This window comes from Coenobita brevimanus, chromosome 13 (genome assembly GCF_032717465.1).
Source record: "Coenobita brevimanus isolate Jiangsu-jjx chromosome 13, ASM3271746v2, whole genome shotgun sequence".
Taxonomy (NCBI): domain Eukaryota; kingdom Metazoa; phylum Arthropoda; class Malacostraca; order Decapoda; family Coenobitidae; genus Coenobita; species Coenobita brevimanus.
The window spans coordinates 47,889,217-47,908,006 of NC_136966.1; the positions used below are offsets into that span (position 1 = coordinate 47,889,217).

The 18,790-nt window shown below is 42.5% G+C and overlaps 1 pseudogene; it reads left to right on the forward strand.

Moving 5' to 3' along the window:
• LOC145415656 (uncharacterized) overlaps positions 1-7,540 on the forward strand; it is a 127,511-nt pseudogene extending 119,971 nt beyond the window's left edge.
• Positions 7,541-18,790: the final 11,250 nt, after the last annotated feature.

Consider the following 18,790-nt stretch of genomic DNA (forward strand, 5'->3'; position numbering starts at 1 on the left):
TCTATCATTCTTTCTGTCTGTCAGTTTGTCTCTGTCTGTCTGCCTAACGCCGCATCCTGTGAGGGGTGGCGTGGACAGAAATACCTCCAGGTATTTATTCCCACGACACACCACCCTCTCTCTCTCTCTCTCTCTCTCTCTCTCTCTCTCTCTCTCTCTCTCTCTCTCTCTCACACACACACACACACACACACACACACACACACAAAGACAACATAAACACCAGCGTCCACACACATGCTTATGCGTACACCACAGGCAAAAGCAAATTGATTTGATACTGTATCATGAAAGTGTATTTTGTATTGAAATTATAGGTGCAGTTTCGGTATGAATTTATGATACTCTTGAAGACACATGAGAGAGAGAGAGAGAGAGAGAGAGAGAGAGAGAGAGAAATATGCATGAGTGAAAAGAAGTAAGAGGGAGGGCGAAAGTCTCAAGGAGATGAAGATGGCAGATGTAAGAATAAGAATATGTAGTTGATAAAAGAGAAAAGTGTTAATGGAAGGAGGGGAAGGAGTGACGGAGAACGGGATAAAGAGGGCCATAGGAATGAAAAATGGAGCAGAATAAGCGAAAGTGAGATAGCAGCTTGAGATAATGAATGAGAATGACAAAAGACGAAGATAAAGAAGAAGAATTATGGGGTGATGAGGACAGAAAGAGAGAGAGAGAGAGAGAGAGAATGGAACAAAAGCTGGAGATGGAGAAACGACGGGACAGATGAAGACAAGGAAAGATGTTAATGAGAAAAGGATGCATAAGGAAAGAAGAGACTGGGAAAAAGAAGAAAACCTAGGAAAAAAAGACAGTGAAGTAGAGATAAACAAGAAGTAAGAGGAGGGGTAGAGCCATAGAAGGAGAGTGGAAGAAGATACTGAAGAAGCAGAGATAATGAGGGAAACTACTGGGAAGGAGCCTTAAGATGGTAATGGTGAATTCAAAAGATGACTTCCTTAATATTCCTTAGTGGTGTGTCCAACTCTAGTCATGGACGTTACAGTCTGTTCCCTGAGGCACAGTACTCCTCCTACATGCCAGACACCTTTTTTTTTTTTTTAATGTGTCCGACTCTGGGCATAGGCTTCACATGTCACCACTTCAGAAATATTACTCATAACCCATACTGAAGATGATGATCGAGGTTCTCATTCATGACGATTGTAATGGAATTGGCAGAGATGTTTTTATGGCATGTCGGTGGATCTTATGGAACATCAGTGATATATGTTTTAACGAAGTACAAATCATTAAACTGTTTCCTGTTCCAGCCTGGGGTCGAATTCGAATCTTCTCAAACAGTAGAACAGGTCTCTAACCATATGAAGAATACCATGTGTAAATATATATATATATATATATATATATATATATATATATATATATATATATATATATATATATATATATATATATATATATATATAATTTATTAGTTTATTACAGTTGTATATATATATATATATATATATATATATATATATATATATATATATATATATAATTTATTAGTTTATTACAGTTGTATATATATATATATATATATATATATATATATATATATATATATATATATATATATATATATATATAATTTATTAGTTTATTACAGTTGTAAAGTTGTTTGATCGAAATGTGAGTGCTGGAGTTTTAGTAGTATAAGGTTACTAGAGAGATTGAATCATAACTCATTGGCACGGAGCACTTAAAAATGACTTTAGAATATGCTATATTTATGTCACATATCCATTCCATATGGCCTCAAAATGACTATAAAACTGGCCAAAATGCAAAGTTTTCTCGTGGGGTGGGGGGCTTACAGCACCCCACCCCCGAACCCCCCAGCTGTACGGACTCGCATGGGCTCGCCAAAGTCACGGGCTGCACAGTTAAAAAGAAAAAAAAAAAAAAAGGCCCCCCCTTTTCAACTTCCTGGGTACGCCACTGTTAATGATTTAGTGGGTTCTCATTGTTATATCTTTCTTATCTCGAGACTATTTTTATCCGCTTAGGAGAGACTTTTCAGACGGGTGAGATTCCTTCTTGACTCTCTTCATTTGAGATGTCTCTCCTGAGATGAATAACATTGTCTGGAGGTGGCTAAAATAAATCAGTAAAAGACATCATCGTAGTGAAGGGGTTATTTAGGGAAACATCTACTTTTTGCTTTCATCACGGTTAATAATAATCGTATATTGACGGGTAGAAAAGTGAAAGGTTATTTTGTCCTCCTTTGCTGGGCTGTCTCGGTTAGTAACTAGAAATACACAATTCAGATTACGGACCACTAATTCTGCTATTCAGTATCCATTCATTCATTCATTCACTCATTCAAGTATTCATTCATTCATTCATTCATTCGTTGCTCTAATTCCCCTCACCTCCTTGTGTCACACCAAAATGGCACAGAACCTCATGACTGTCCCGTTTCATAGCTGGAAATTACACATACGGTACCTGATACTACAGAAAACCAGCTCACACATTCAACTATCCCTCCCTCCCTCCATCCATCCATCCATTCAGCAATCCTCCACTTCTCCCACCTCCTCACCCAATCGTGTCACACCATAAAGGCACACTTCTCCGTGGCTGGCTCGAGTTGCAACTGCAAAGACATACTTGACGCTGAAAAACACCAACACAGGCTTCCATCCATCCATTTATTCATCCATCCACCCATTCATCTATCCTTCCATCCATCCATTCATCCATCCATCCATCCATCCATCCATCCATCCAGTTGTCCATTCATCCATCTCTACATTCTTGTATCCATCACTTCATCCATCCACCGATCCATCTATCCACCCATCCATCCCAGTCCTTTTTTCATCCGCTCCACTTTCATCTTCTCCACTCCTGTCACACCACGAAGGCGCAACAGTCCATGGCCGTCTCGCTTTATGACTGGCAATCACACGCACTCGATACTGCAATGCACTCCACCACCATCCATTCAATAGTTCATCCTTCCTCCCATCTAAGACATCCTTAACCTCGCTACACTTTCCTCAGCTTTTTGTGTCACACCGTAAAAAAAAAAAAAAAAGAGAGAGAGAACAACAACAGCAACAACAAAAACAAGGCTTAGATTTTATGCCGATCGACTACACGATGATCATCAAGGCAGTGATTCTTTGCTAAATCTTCTCCATTCTTAGAGTCATTTCTCCCACCACTGCCGCGCCATCCATCCCAGACATTTTTCACCTCGCCCCGCCTCCCTTATCTCCTCACCCTCACTCGTATGACCCCGCAAAGGCGTAACATTCTATTGTTGTCTGGCTTGATAACCAGGTCAATGGCAGTCTAATGCTGCTGCTGCTGCTGCTGATTTGGGGTGGCCAATAACATGAGCAACCTTTGAATGGGACGCACCCTGAGCCGGAAAAGTGGAGCATCGTGTGTGCAGTTGTTTGTTATCAGGTTCTTTTTGAAGTCCAGTCTCCTTTTGTTCTACTTGATTTCCGATACTCCCTCTGTCATCATCTATATTAGCCTCTGATAGTTCATTATACAGTAGGTAATAAAATTCTCTCTCGTTCCCCTTCCCACTCAGACGCCTTCGTTGTTTCTTGACAATCTCATTATCAGCAGTCGATATTCCACTGCAGAAAATGAAAATCTCCCTCCATCCCCCTCCTGTCCAAGCGTCTTTGTTTTTCGTCCATTCGAAGTATTCCAAACTGTTTCACGGAACTGCAGGGATCCTCCAGTAGTTGCCTGAGTACCGCAAGATAGCATCTGGTGGTAGGTAGGGGCGCCGCCCATCATCCACGCACTTGACGTAGTGCTGCCTACTTCCTCCTTCACGTCATTTATATTTTCTGTGTTTACACTTACCTCTCCTTATTTTCTTCTATCCTTCTTGTCACTTTTTATTACACTTCTTTCCACTTCAAATGAGTACACCTAATGACAAGCCAAATGGTTCTCCCTAACTCAGGAAACCAGTTACAGCGCTGGGCGGTAACCATATAACGGGGTGATGTGAACCCTACTGTGATGCCTCAGTTAACTGTGTGGAGACGTAAATGCGAGGTCCATCCAGGAACCAAATCTCCACACTAATCCCACCGCTTTGCTATAGACAGGCGCTGTCTGCCGCAAGGGAACATCGATGTACTACATTGGACGGCCCTGCAAAGGCGATTTCTTGCCTGCGGTTGATCTGCCAGACATATTGGAGTTACACAACAACATCAGCAACAACGCGCCAAACATATTTACCGGGTTACAGATGGTCGCATAAGAATTTGATCATGATTGGCAAACTGTAAGCTGTCTAACTGGTGAATATTGGTCGTGGTTATACTTAACACATCTACAAATAAAGTTAAAGGTTTTACACATCTGCTTCCCTCCTTTCATTGACTTCATTCAGCCACTCTCTTTACCCCGCAGTGTTGCATCTCTCTCTCTCTCTCTCTCTCTCTCTCTCTCTCTCTCTCTCTCTCTCTACTACTATACAGTGGTGCATCCCCTCCCTCCTTTTTCGCTTTCCAACCCTCGTCTGCCAGAGTTAACTGATAGTCTTAGTTTTTTATATGAACAGCCTAGTCAGCTGTGTGATTTTCTCATTCTGTTTATTGCACTGTTTCTGACCTCCAGTATTTTAAACCTAGGGAACCCAGCCACTAAATGAACAGATATTGACTTTGGTTTTGTTTTGTTCAAGTTTCTCTGGAAAGCAAAAACTTGGCAGACATTTTGACGCCTTTTTTCTAAGTAAACAAGAGCAGAATTGCTCTGGGACCTGCGGCGAGGTTCTTGTTTCAAACAGTTTGCTGTAAGAAGCAACTAGCCTTAACAGACAGATCCACTACTCAGATTCCAGAGGTGCATTAACAGTGTCCCACTAACCAGATTCTGGAGGTGACTTAAGAGAGTTATCCTGTCCCCACATTCTGGAGGTGGCTTAGTAGAGTGACTCACTACCTAGATTCTGAAGGTGCCCTAACAGAGTGACCCGCTACCTAGATTTTTACATTAGCAAGACATCTAGTGCTAACATCAAACCTCAGACACCTCAGACGGATTAACTAATGGAACAACAGGCGCTGCAGTGGAGTTTATCCAGAGCAGCAGTGGAGAAGCAGTGGTTACTGAAGTTGCTGGTAGATGGCGCCACCACAGGTGTCAGCTGACACTATATTTGGATTCTCCATTTCAGATAACCATATTTGAGACCACTTTTGTCTCAATAGGATTAAATTCATCACTTTTACTAAAGTTGTCGCTAAATGGCGCCACCATGGGTGTCAGTTGATGGTAGATTTTGATTCTCGATGACAAATTACCTCAAATGATTCCATTTTTGTGTCTTCAAAGGCCTCCTTTTAACAAATTTGCCAGAAGCAGAAGACGAAGAAGACGAACACTGGCCACTCACTGAGCTACTGGCTATCGCCGCAGGTAAAACACGGGGAGAGAAAACATTGGTAAATGCTTTTGCTGGTAAAACTGGGTGTAATTTGCATATTTTACAAATCGTATATATTGCCCATTTACTAGATATATACCAACCACATATTTAATATGTATTTTTATACTATTTGTCTTTGCTGGAATTGTGAAAGGGTTTCACAGAGGAAAATGAAAGAAAAAGGTTTAATTGGCTGACTTGGCTGACAAAGTGTGAGAGAGAATCACTGACCTTTTCCCTACCCAGACCAGCAATTCAAGTCCCCCGTCTGCTGTGCAGACCACTTCCTCTCACTCCCTCGCTTAATTGCCAGTCTGTTATCGGCTCTGCCAAAGATCGTAATCTGTCAAACTGGGTGTGGGAGGGTGGACGCTTAAATGTCTGGATTCCTCTTTGATCGGGTCCCCTAGTCACCGTCAGGGAATTAAATCATCTGTGAAAATAGAGCTAAGAGAGATCGCATGTTCCAGATCTCGTCTGTCAGTCTGCCACCCAGTCCTTAACCTTTCATGAACTTTGCAGCCTCTCTCTCTGTGTGTGTGTGTGTGTGTGTGTGTGTGTGTGTGTGTGTGTGTGTGTGTGTGTGTGTGTGTGTGTGTGTGTGTGTGTGTGTGTCTGTGTGTGTGTGTGTGTGTGTGTGCGCGCGCGCGCCTGTGCTGGCAAATTATTAACCTGTCTTGCTTAATCTGCCTGTGACCTCCACTTTTTTCAACACTGTCTCGTGGCACCTCGAGATGAACAGATATTTATTTTGTATTTCTTCTGTTCACCTTTTTTTTTTTGGAAAAGTCAAGAAGCTCAGGCTCTTTTTGTTGTTTTTGCACACACACACACACACACACACACACACACACACACACACACACACACACACACACACACACACACACACACACACACACACACACACCAATGACGTAAGTGCGAAAAGAGTGACGACGCTGTTGATGATGATGGTGGTGATGTTGAATTACAAGAAAAAAGACATTAGAAACAATCTCGATAAAGCCGTTCATTGCTGTAACTTCATTTATGTATGTTTTACTTTTGCTACTTCTTACAGTGTGAGAGCAAATCTGTGGTTTGAGACCGAGCGAATTTTTTCCAAGAAGCACGTGAGATATGGGAGGACTGTGCATTCACCTTTACCAGATCTTCCTTCAAAGAACGAGTTATACTGAACAAGTACCGTACTTGATGTAGGAATTTCCAGTAGCAACTTCAATAGTAGTAATAGAAGCTGATGTAGTAGTAGTAGTAGCAGTAGCAGAAGTAGTAGTACCAATGGTAGTAGTAGTGGTAGTAGTAGTTGAAATTGCACAGGAGGTTGGGTCATCGAACTGGCTGACAACCCTGCCTCTCAAGGCAAAAGACTTCCACTTCAACAAACAAGAATTTATTGACGCCATAGCCTTGAGATATGGGTGGCCAATAGAAAACCTACCTCAACACTGTGCCTGTGGCACTGCTTTTGATGCAAACCATGCAATGGTTTGCAAGAAGAGAGGCTTTGTTTGCATCCGGCACGATGAAGTACGCGACCTCACTGCCATAATGCTGCAAGAAATATGCCATGATGTTACGACTGAGCTAGCTCTGCTACCCCTAGACGGTGAGCACTCCACCCACAGAGCAGCAAACACATCAAATGATGCAAGAGTGGATGTCAGCGCTCGAGGTTTCTAGACACGTGGGCAGAGGGCGTTCTTCGATATCAGGATATGTGATCCCATGGCAGTATGTCATGGTGAACTGACTCTCGAAGCTGCACACAAAAGGAATGGACAAGAAAAGATAAACTATCAAGAAAGGATCCAATTTGTGGACCAAGGTCGATTCACTTCCCTTGTGTTCACAACATCAGGTAGGATGGGTCCAGAGGCGGGGAGATTGTACTCGAGACTGGCAGAGGTTCTTTCTGAGAAGAAGCATCAACCGCAGAGTTCTGTTGTGGCCTGGATGAGATGTCTACTGTCATTCTCCCTCGTTAGGTCTGCACTCCTGTGTCTCAGGGGCACAAGATCATCAACCCTCAGGCCTGTCTCTCTGGCGGGTATGGATTACGAAGCTACTGTGGTCGAGAGTCGCATAGACCTGCGACTCCAATAGATTAATATTTATATTAACACTGTAACATTAATAAAGATGAAATAAAATAATAAAAGTAGTAGTATATGGTTGGTAGCCACAGCCGTTGGCATGATTGGGGCCAACGGATTGTAATATGAGTGTTAGTGTTAACCTTCACATTACAACTCCAAATGGTGAACTGTATTTGGAAGGTTGGTTTTGATCTTCACAATATAATTCCCCAACGGATGAAGGTGATTTTACAAAAAAAAAAAAAAAAATAGTAGTAGTAGTAGTAGTAGTAGTAGTGGTGGTGGTAGTAGTAGTAGTAGTAGTAGTAGTAGTAGTAGTAGTTGTTGTTGTTGTTGTTGTTGTCGTCGTCGGTGCTGTTGTTGTTGCTGTTGTTGTCGTTGTTGTTGTTACTGTTGATCTTCGTCTTGGTCAAAGCAACGTGGTAACTCCCTTTTTCTTGTTCTGTCTGTAAATATGGATCTTCGTTTCGATATGGAAAGGTAGTACATTTGTTGTTATTTTAATTGTTACACCACTACCTGGTCAAAGTGAAAGGCCATTGTTTTGTATGTTGTCTTGATCATTCGGTGTGTGTGTGTGTGTGTGTGTGTGTGTGTGTGTGTGTGTGTGTGTGTGTGTAGGTGTGCGTGAGGTGATGTGGCAAGAAGGAAAATTAGCTTAGTCGTTGCTTGAAGGGAAATTTGGGCACTGGGTTGAGAGGCATATGTTGGCAGCATGGGAATGAGGATTGGAGGTGTTCTGTTTGTGAGAGTGAGTGTGTGTGTGTGTGTGTGTGTGTGTGTGTGTGTGTGTGTGTGTGTGTGTGTGTGTGTGGATGTGGGTTTAAGAATGGATGTGAGTGTGGATGTGGGACTAGCTGTAATTGTGGGTGTTGGAGTAAATATGAGTGTGGGTGTGAGAGAGTGTGTAAGTGTGGGTGTGGACGTGTACGTGTGGTTGGAAGCGTGTGTGTGAGTGTGTCGGTATAGACAGATACAGCATAGGCGTGGCTTGAAAGGAATTTGAGCATTGAGCTGGAAGGCTTTGTTGGTTGCGTGGGCGTGAGCGTGGGTGTTTTTTTTTTTTGTGTGTGGGTTTAGGAATACGAGTATTTGGAATTGCGTGGGTGTTTGTGTCAGTGTGGATGCGTGTGCGTGTGAGTCTGATGGCGTGGAAATGTGTGTGGAAGGTATTGTGGATAAGTGTGTGTGTTTGAGGGTGTGAGAAAATGTGTGTGGGAGGTGTTGTGGGTGTGTGTCTGTTGTCGCGATGGTAAGAACGTGAAAAAGCATAGGCGTGGCTGAAAGGTGATATGGACATTGGAATGAGATCATTTGTTGATAGCGGGTGGTTAGTGTTTTGGATGTTGGCGGAGAATGTGTGTGTGTGTGTGTGTGTGTGTGTGTGTGTGTGTGTGTGTGTGTGTGTGTGTATGTCACGAATAAATGTGAATGTGTTGGTTGGAATGGAACTGGATTTGGGTTTGTGAGTGGAAGTGTCAGTCGGAATGTGAGTGGGGGTGTGGCAGCAAGAAAGACACTATAGGCATGATGTCCTGGAAGTAAATTAGGACATTTGTATGAGAGGCGTTTGTCTAGAGTTCGTGTGGGTGGGAGATACTGCGGATGTGGGGGTGAGTGTGGAGTGTGATTAGGTTTGGGTGTGAAAGTGAGTGTGGAAGACACTGTGGATGTAGATGTGTGAAAAGTACTGCATTTGTAGGTCTGGGAGTGAGTGTGGAAGTTATTGGGGATGCAGATTTGAGAGAGGCGTATTTTGTGGGTAAGAGTGGGTGTGACTGAGGAAGATACTGTAGGTGTGGGTGTGGGTGTAATTCAGGAAATGTTTGTGGGTTTGGGAGTAAGAAAGAGAATGAACCTAATCCAAATGTGGCGTGAAAGTAAGCTTATTCATTAGACTGAGAGGCAGACCTTGGTGATGGCGTGTGATACACCTACTTAAAGCTGTCTTTCTGCCTCAGAGGACGACGCCTTCTATATCCACAACATTGGTGTGTTTCTTATTGTCTTCGGAGCCAAATTGTGTGACTGTGCAGACCAATCCTGGATCCGTAAACTTTCCCACACAGTCGGGATGTCAGTTCAGGGGTTATTTGGAGATTTGTGGTTGTGCCTCCGCTGTGTATGCTTTTCTCAGGCCAGGTTCCGAGCGTTCACACACACACACACACACACACACACACACACACACACACACACACACACACACACACACACACACACACACACACACACACACACACACACACACACACACACACACACACACACACACACACACACACACACACACACACACACACACACACACACACACACACACACACACACACACACACACACACACACACACACACACACACACACACACACACACACACACACACACACACACACACACACACACACACACACACACACACACACACACACACACACACACACACACACACACACACACACACACACACACACAATTTTTGGTCTGCGTACCTTCCCGCGGGAAATGGCTGCATCAGAGGAACGACTTGGCCAACTTTTGTGTCCTAAGTTCCAACTTGAAAATTCGCAGGATATGAATAAAACATTTTTCCCTCAAGACGGAAAAGCAGTGTACGGTGAAAAGTTGACAAATTTGCGTCCCACGGTCAGTAGTTTGGGAGAATATCAATCTTAAAGCGCGCATAACACGAGGGGTAAGAAATTCTGAGATAAACAATAAGCACACTCTGCATGGCTTAGTCGTATTCATTATCATCAACAAAAGCAATACAACCACCGCCACCGTCATCATCCAAACCACCATGATCAACAACAATAACAGCAACGTCATTATTTATATCTGACAGATATCAATATCAACATTATAGTCGTCATTGTCAACATCTTTCATTGTCGTCGCGCTTATCATCGTCATTATTATCATCACCTTATACACCATTGTCATCATCATCATTACTCCCACCACCATTATTATCATCATCATCATCATCGTTACTACACTAACATTATCATTCACTCTTCGACGGGGTGGGTGAGTGTCAAGAAATAGGAACAGGAAAGCACAATAGCACGAAAACTGTGAACAGAGTGACCCCGTGAGGTATATGCAAGAATTAAACGATAAAAATTGGTTCTGTAATTAGGAGACAGTCAATAATTTTCTCGATGACTCAGAGGCTGCAAGTGCTTCGTCTGGATGATAAACACACACACACACACACACACACACACACACACACACACACACACATTTTTTATCCTTCACAGCGACGACCTTTACTTAATCCTCATGCTACAATGACGCACTCTCTTGTCCAGCCTGCCTTCGAACAATTTTATTCAGCTTTAGATCGACCTGACTTACTGAAGGAACTAGGCTAAACCTTTTTATCCAATCCCTTTAATTATTATACTCTGGTAATCTCTAGACGATCCCTTTGAAAAGATCCTCTAATTGAAGGGCTTAAGTACAGTTTTCATTGAACCCACTGACTGTACTATAATGATGGGTCTTTCTTTCTTGCTACTTCAGACGATTACTTTCACATTCGGAAATCCTACGCGTAATAAATGGATTGACTCTTGTTGCCGCCAGGAGATTTAATTCAGCTTTCTGGTGACGCCTCGTAGTTAAAGAGTTATAAATATTCTTCAGTGGCTTTTCCAGTATGATAGTGGCCGTTTTGTTTTGGCTTTACTACCTATGGGCAGTTTTACTTGGATTAAAGGAGATGTCTAGTAAAATTAGTTCATTACTTCACAACATATGCAAGAAATTTGCGTTGGAGAGTTGCAGATATCGACTTAGTAATTTTGTGTGTGTGTGTGTGTGTGTGTGTGTGTGTGTGTGTGTGTGTGTGTGTGTGTGTGTGTGTGTGTGTTATGCCTTTCTGGGAGCACTGCGTTAAGGAAATTAAGCTGTACCCTGAGACACTTTAACAAATTACTCTTTACCTGCAATATACCGCTGTTTAATCCTGAAGGTTGCAGTTTCAAACCCAGTAATAATTTGGAGTTTTTACTGTATTTCTTGACGATAGTGTACGGATTTCTGAAAGAATGCATTAGTTTAATCAAAGTCTGTAAGCGAAATACGAGTATACAGGAGGAAAACAGTTGTCGCAGAGTGAAGCGAATGATGTGTTGGTGTAGGAGAAGGACTGACAATAGGTTTGTGTTTTAAGTGGCAGTGAAGAGTTCCTGACACCTTCTTCTCTGCAATTTATTCAGCATTTTGCATCACGATATCATCTTGTGTAATATGTATGGAAACCATATCAGTATTTAAACGATGTTTAGATAACATGCAAGACAAAGTTAAATTACAATACAAACTGAAAAAAGAACGTTAAGGAAGAGATATGTACTACGAAGCGTCCTCTGCCTCCTAAAATACGGCACTGAAAGTAATGGAAAAGTGGCGCTGCGGTTGGATTTTTTATTCACATTAAACACTAGACAATTGTTTTCAACTGAGAAAAATACTAGCAGTCAAAAGCTAAAGAAATTTCTAATATCCTTCCTCTTTTAGTAATTCATCAAGGAATTTCTTTTTTACCAACACCAGATGATTTGGTTTAGTCCATATAAATCGTATCAGTCAATGGACAGTAACATAAAGAAGAGGTTAACGTGTAAAGAAAGTGAGGAGTAGAGTGGCTTAAGGAAGTAACGTGCCTTGTGCCATGAAGATCTTGACATGGATTAGAGGTCTCAATACAGAGGGTGCAGGAGACTGAACGAAGTTGTATTAGTGCCAGCATTAATGTGTGGGTACGAAATTATAGGATGGCATGAGTATCGGAAATGAAGAGAGGGAACGGTAGAAAATTAACTTTTAAGGAATGTATGTGTAGTACGTAGGTGGATGAGCGTGGTAGTGAATGTGTGAACGAGAAAGGTATGAAAGGTCAAATGTGAGACTGTATCCGCGACTAGAAAGTATTCAACCTGGAGTATTTTTGCTGGTGGGAGTAAAAATTATGCCTAAAACGCGTCGTTGTGACTGAATTAGCCTAAATTAGGGAAATGAAGGTAGTCATCCCAGTAAAATTAGATCAGTTGGATGAAATTCAGTTACGTAAGCAAGAATAAAGTATAAAAAGCGTTATCGATGGGATTTAAGAATACCTGTCTGGTTTTATCTGTAAATAAGAGATAATCATAAGGGCTAAATACAATAAAGTAGACAAAGTTCCTAACCAAAGTAAGAACAGCCACCGACCTGTCATTCCCCTCCAAACACACACACACACACACACACACACACACACACACACACACACACACACACACACACACACACACACACACACACACACACACACACACACACACACACACACACACACACACACAGAGAGAGAGAGAGAGAGAGAGAGAGAGAGAGAGAGAGAGAGAGAGAGAGAGCACCAGCATTCCCTGGAGATGAGCTGAAGCGGTGATGGGAACACCAGATGCTGTTGGCATCCCTACGTGTCAAGTGGGGTTGGTGAAGGATTAGTGCCCCTCCCTGTAAAACAACTCTAAGCCGTTGGCCACCCCGTTTGGGATACATGGCGTCTGGCAATGAATGAATGAATGAAAATGAATTATGTTGTTCTCATTTTCACTTTCACACATTCACGTTACGCTACTTCTCCCTCACAGAAGTCTCTCAGGGACGTGAGATTCATACATGGGTATTATTTTAACTGAGAAGCAGATTTCTTATATCATCATCATCATCATCATCATCATCATCATCATCACCATCATCATTACCATCACCATCACAGTCTCCATCACCTTCAAAATTACATTCTCTCCATTTTTCAGATTCTAGTTACTCGTACGCTGCACCTCCTCCCCCTCCATACCCAGAAGTGACTACGATTCATGCATGGCATTTCCTGTCAGGGAGACTGGGCAGAGCGAAATCCTTTAATCTTTATAGCATCGTCCTAATAGTCATCATAATCATTATATTCGTTCGTCCTCATCACCTTCATCATTGTTGTCATCGTTATCGCCGGCGCTTCTGTCATGTCATCTTATCTTCATCACCACAGTCATAACCATCACCACCACCATTGCCACCGATTGACATCAACCTTTCAACGTCGTCGTCATCGTTTTCATTATCGTCAGTGCCATCATCATCACCATCGTCGTTATCATCATCATTATAATCACTGTCATCATCATAACAGACGTTTCCACTATTATAGGGTAAGTAGGATCCTGTTACAGTGCGAGTAAAGCACAAAACCAAGAGAGCCATCGCCACAGCTCCTCCATTCCTCTTGTTCTTCGCTTTCTCAAGCGTCACCAATCTTCCTCACATAATTTCTTCGTTTCGTTTCTGTAGCTTATCTCCATCTTCATCTTTTATTCCTGTCCTCATCTGTTCCACCTGCAAGATTCAATCTTCTCTTCCCATTTTCAATTTCCAAACCGAACATTCACATTCTTAGAATTATTATCATCCAGTTCTTCCCTATACATTTAGTCTTTCTCTCTTTCTCTCCTGTCTTCCTTCTTTCCTTCCTTCCTTAATTTTTCCTTCTTTCTTTCCTTCCTTCCATTTTCTTGCTATGTCTTTCCGTTTCTCCTTTTCTTTCACACAGTCTCAGTCCTTTTTCTCATCATACGCTTATCCGTTTGTCTCTCGCATTCACCTCATTTGCTTCTTTCCTCCCAATCCATTTTCAATCACCTGTATGTTATTCCTAATTCACAACCATATTTCTCTTTCGTTTGCTCCTCGTCCATTCTCAAGTCGTCCGACGCCTCTCTTTCCCTCGTATTCTCAGTCATCAGATTTCCCCCCCAAACCTTTCACCGCCATCTATATTATTCCTTTCTCATCCTCTGTCATCTTCGTTTTCTGTTTCCCCTCACATTCTCACCCGCCTGGCTCTTCTTACCCTCACGTCCCGTTCACAACGTTCTGTCTCAGTTTTACCCATTTATCCATGGTTATTTGTCTTCTCTTTCCAACCCATTATCAACCACCATTCTTTGCCTATCCTCCTGACCCATTCTCAGCCGCCTTATTTTTTTTTTTTTTTCAATAGTCTTATTCTCATCCAAGTTCCTTTCCCTCTTCCGTCCCATTCTCAGACTCCCTTCCTTCCCTTCCTCTTCCATTCTCAACGATTCGTCTCATCTTTTCCTTCCGAGCCTATTCCTAACAAGTGGTGCCAGGCACAACAAACCTCGCCCGTCAGCAGTTATATTATAGCTGTTATGTACTGACTTGGTACTGCCATTTAGTGTCAGTGCACAAATAAAGTCTAAGGTAGTTGCGCAAACATGTTCAAGTTACGCCCTCTGAAAATCCGTGATCTTTCGTTTGACATTTTAGGGTTACTCAAGGTCAAAGGTCATGGTGCCAAATGAAAGCCCATGTGAGATTTTCTATATCCTGATAATAATAAATATCTTATCGTCAACGAGTTTCGAGCTATAACCCCCTGAATATCTGACCCTGAATTTGACCTTTCAAGGTCACTTACAGTCAAAGGCCATGGTACCAATTAAAAACCCATTTAAGACTTCCTGTACATTGATAATTGTATCTATCTTCAACCAGTTTCGAGTTATAATCCCCTGACTATCTGTGACCTTGAGTTTGACCTTTCAAGGTCACTCAAGGTCAAAAGTCTAAGGGTCAAATGAAAGTCCATATTACGAGTTCCTGTATGTTCTTAATAGTAAATATCTCTTTCTTTAACCGGTTTCAAGTCATAGCCCTCTGAAAATCCGTGACTTTGATTTTGACCTTTCAGGGTCATTTGATTACCTCCAAAACTTAATTATTTTCCTTTGGGACCAGTGCCCACATATCCTGAAAGTTTAATTTAATTTCATCCAACCATTTTTCCGTAATGTTAGTAACAAAGAAACAAACTCGACCAAAAACAGTACCTCACGAACTCCCTCCGGGCGAAGTAATAATGTATGTCTCCCTCTGCTGTCATTTTTGGCCTTCTGTCGTCTTTTCTCGCAGGTTATACTCTGCCCCGTGTCTTTTCTTTTCCCCTTTCATTCTCAGTCATCTGTCTGTCATTCTCCTTTTCATTCTCAACTATACGCCAATGTGGCTCTCTTCTTATTATCAGCAGTTTCTGTTTTTATATAGCTTTTCCCTCTCGTATTCAACATTTGTCCATACTAGTCATTACATATTTTCCCCAACCACCACCAGGTAATTTTTTTCAGCTTAGGGTTAATTTTTTTGCAAAGTCGATGATAAATTGAGAATGATACATTAAAGTTTTATCAGGTAATTAGTGTACTCACGCCACACAGTAACGGCGGGACCTCAGGTTAATTTACTGCAGTGTCACTCAGTAGATGAGATCGTTGCTGATTTTGATATACCATAATAATATATTCATAATACGATTTAGCCATTTAAATTTGATATAGTTTGACAGATAACGACTGCATGAACATTGTTCTGAGGCTCGTGCACACACATACACACACACACACACACACACACACACACACACACACACACACACACACACACACACACACACACACACACACACACACACACACACACACACACACACACACACACACACACACACACACACACACACACACACAAGTGGTACACACAGTATATCCATGCATGTATGCACATATGCAATTGTTTATATAGTTCGAACCCCCACAATGAATTTATATTGCTAACGCTGAAATGACCGTTCACTCCATTTGTTCTAATCTGATCAGCTGCTTGGTAGTGTACGAGTGAAAAAATATTATTGAGGATGGATTGTGTTAGTTTACGGGCTTGAGGAGACTAACTAAAAGAAGCAAATAAATGAATAAAAATGCATTTTTAAGAATGTTTATCTTACAGAGCACTGATAAACCTGTATTGCTGTGGGCTACTGCAGTGTTGTATTTCACTAGACGTTAACATAAGGAAGAGAGATAAAAGTAAATTGCATACCTTCAGTTCCCCAGTAATCTTAATTCTGGGAACAACAATCGCAGCCACACGTTGTCCGCCATTGTTTATTTGTCAAGAAGTTGGGCTTAACTGGTACTGCTCAGCAAACAGAGCAGAGTCAGCGCCATGTATCTTTTCCAGCGACAGTATTTACCCCGTGAGTTTGGACGGGAAGTTAAGAGAGTTGGCTGGACCAGGCCAGGTAACTAACCCTGACCCTCTTGCTTGCTTGTCTGGCTCACACTCAAACCCACTATTTTCTCCTCCACCTCCTCCTTTTCTCCTACCAAGCCCACCTTCTCTACACTCTCCCTCTCTCCTTCATTTATTCCCCTCCCTTCCCACCTTTTCTCTTCCCTCCATTCACTATTACTCCTCCTCCTACCCCTCCCCTCTCCCTTTTTCCGTTTTCCCCTTCATCCCTTATCTTTCCCACTTCATAAACCACCTTTTCTTCTCCCTCAATGCACCTCTCTTTCCTCCTCCTTCAGTGCACCTCTCTTTCCTCCCTCCTCCATCTTTTCTCCATGCCCTCCGCTTTCTTCTTCCTCTCATCTTTTCTCCTCCCTCCCCCGACTTAGTCTCCATCCCCACCATTTTCTTCTTTCTCCTCCACCTCATTCTCCCTCACCAGCTTTTGTCATCCCTCCTCCAGCATTTCACCACCCTCCCCTATCTCCTGTCATCCCTATTTCAACATTTTATCTGCACCTTCAGTTATTTTCACCCTTCTTGTATTTCTGTAAACAGACCCAGACTCTTTGCTAATATTAAGACGGGAGCAGCATCCCATTGAGATCCAAAACTCTGTGTGGCTGAGTATCTGTGTGACTATATAAGTTCCCCCAAACTCCCACGCTTTCTCTTTTCCCACTTCTTTGTCCACCCCTCATTTTCACCTTTTTCCAAAATCCTACCCCCTTTTTAGCCCTTTCCTCAATATGTACCTCTCCCACAACTCTCCCCATCCCCCATCCTACCATTTTTTTTTATTTCATACCCTTCCCTCTGCTCTTCTGCTACACTTCACCCGCTTTCCTGCCTCACTTCCTCCACTCCACCTTTTTCCCTCTCCCACACTGGTCTTTCACCACTCTTCCTCGCTTCTGCCGACAGCTCAAGACTCCTCTGCTCAACTTAACCTACTTTCTTGCTCCTAACTTTTCTTTTCCATCCTCTCTCCCTCTTCTTCTCCATTTCCTTCCACCTCTCCCATTCCCTTCGTCTTCTCTTCCTAGCCTCTTTTCGTTCTTTTTCTTCTCTCTTGTCTTCTTCTGTTCTTTTCTCTTTTAATTCTGCATAATCGCGTCTCTTCTTCTACCTCGCCTCATTCCCATTCCCATTTCTTTCACATTTCCCTCTCTCTCTCTCTCTCTCTCTCTCTCTCTCTCTCTCTCTCTCTCTCTCCCCCCTATTGTCTTAGATATCTCTTTTGTTTTCATTACTAACCGTATCTTCTCTTCCCTTTCTTCTCCAACCTCATCTCTCCTTTTTTTTTTCTCTGTTTCTCCTCCCTTTCCCTCCCTTTCATCCTACCACTTTTATTCCTACCGATAGTTCTCGTCTAATACTCCCAACCATCTATTCTCCAACTCTCCTCCAATTCCTGCCTCATCTCTCCCTACTTCTCCCTTTTCTGCCTCTCCTCCAACCACCTTTCTCATTACCCTTTCTACTCTTCCTCCTCCCTCCCATCCACCCGTTTCACTCTTTCCCCACCCCGTTTCCCACACCCTCTCTCCCACATCACCTCCTCACCCCCACATCATCCCAGTCACTTGTCACTGCCACCCAAAAGAGCAAAAGAATAATCCGGACATTTTCCAGGCTCTAGCGGTGCTTGTACAGGTCGACTTGCTCTCCACGTTACACAAGGTCCCTGGCAGGTCGCTGTGAGAGGCTTTTTTCACACTTTCTGGGGCAAATATCGCACTTCTGGGACTATTTTGCGCTTTATTTTTATAATCATCAACCCAGCCTTTGGTGGGAATAAATAGGATAGAGTGATGATGATGATGATGACGTGTAAGGGTGATAGACTTGATTAATAAGAAAACACAGGCATACACCACACAGATCCATGAGCTGCACACACACACACACACACACACACACACACACACACACACACACACACACACACACACACACACACACACACACACACACACACACATAAGCAATCTCTCTCTCTCTCTCTCTCTCTCTCTCTCTCTCTTCCCGAGGCAGTGCTACTAAGATTACATATTTCTCGGTACTGCCCTCAAGGGGTAAGATAGGAGGTCACGAGGCAGACTT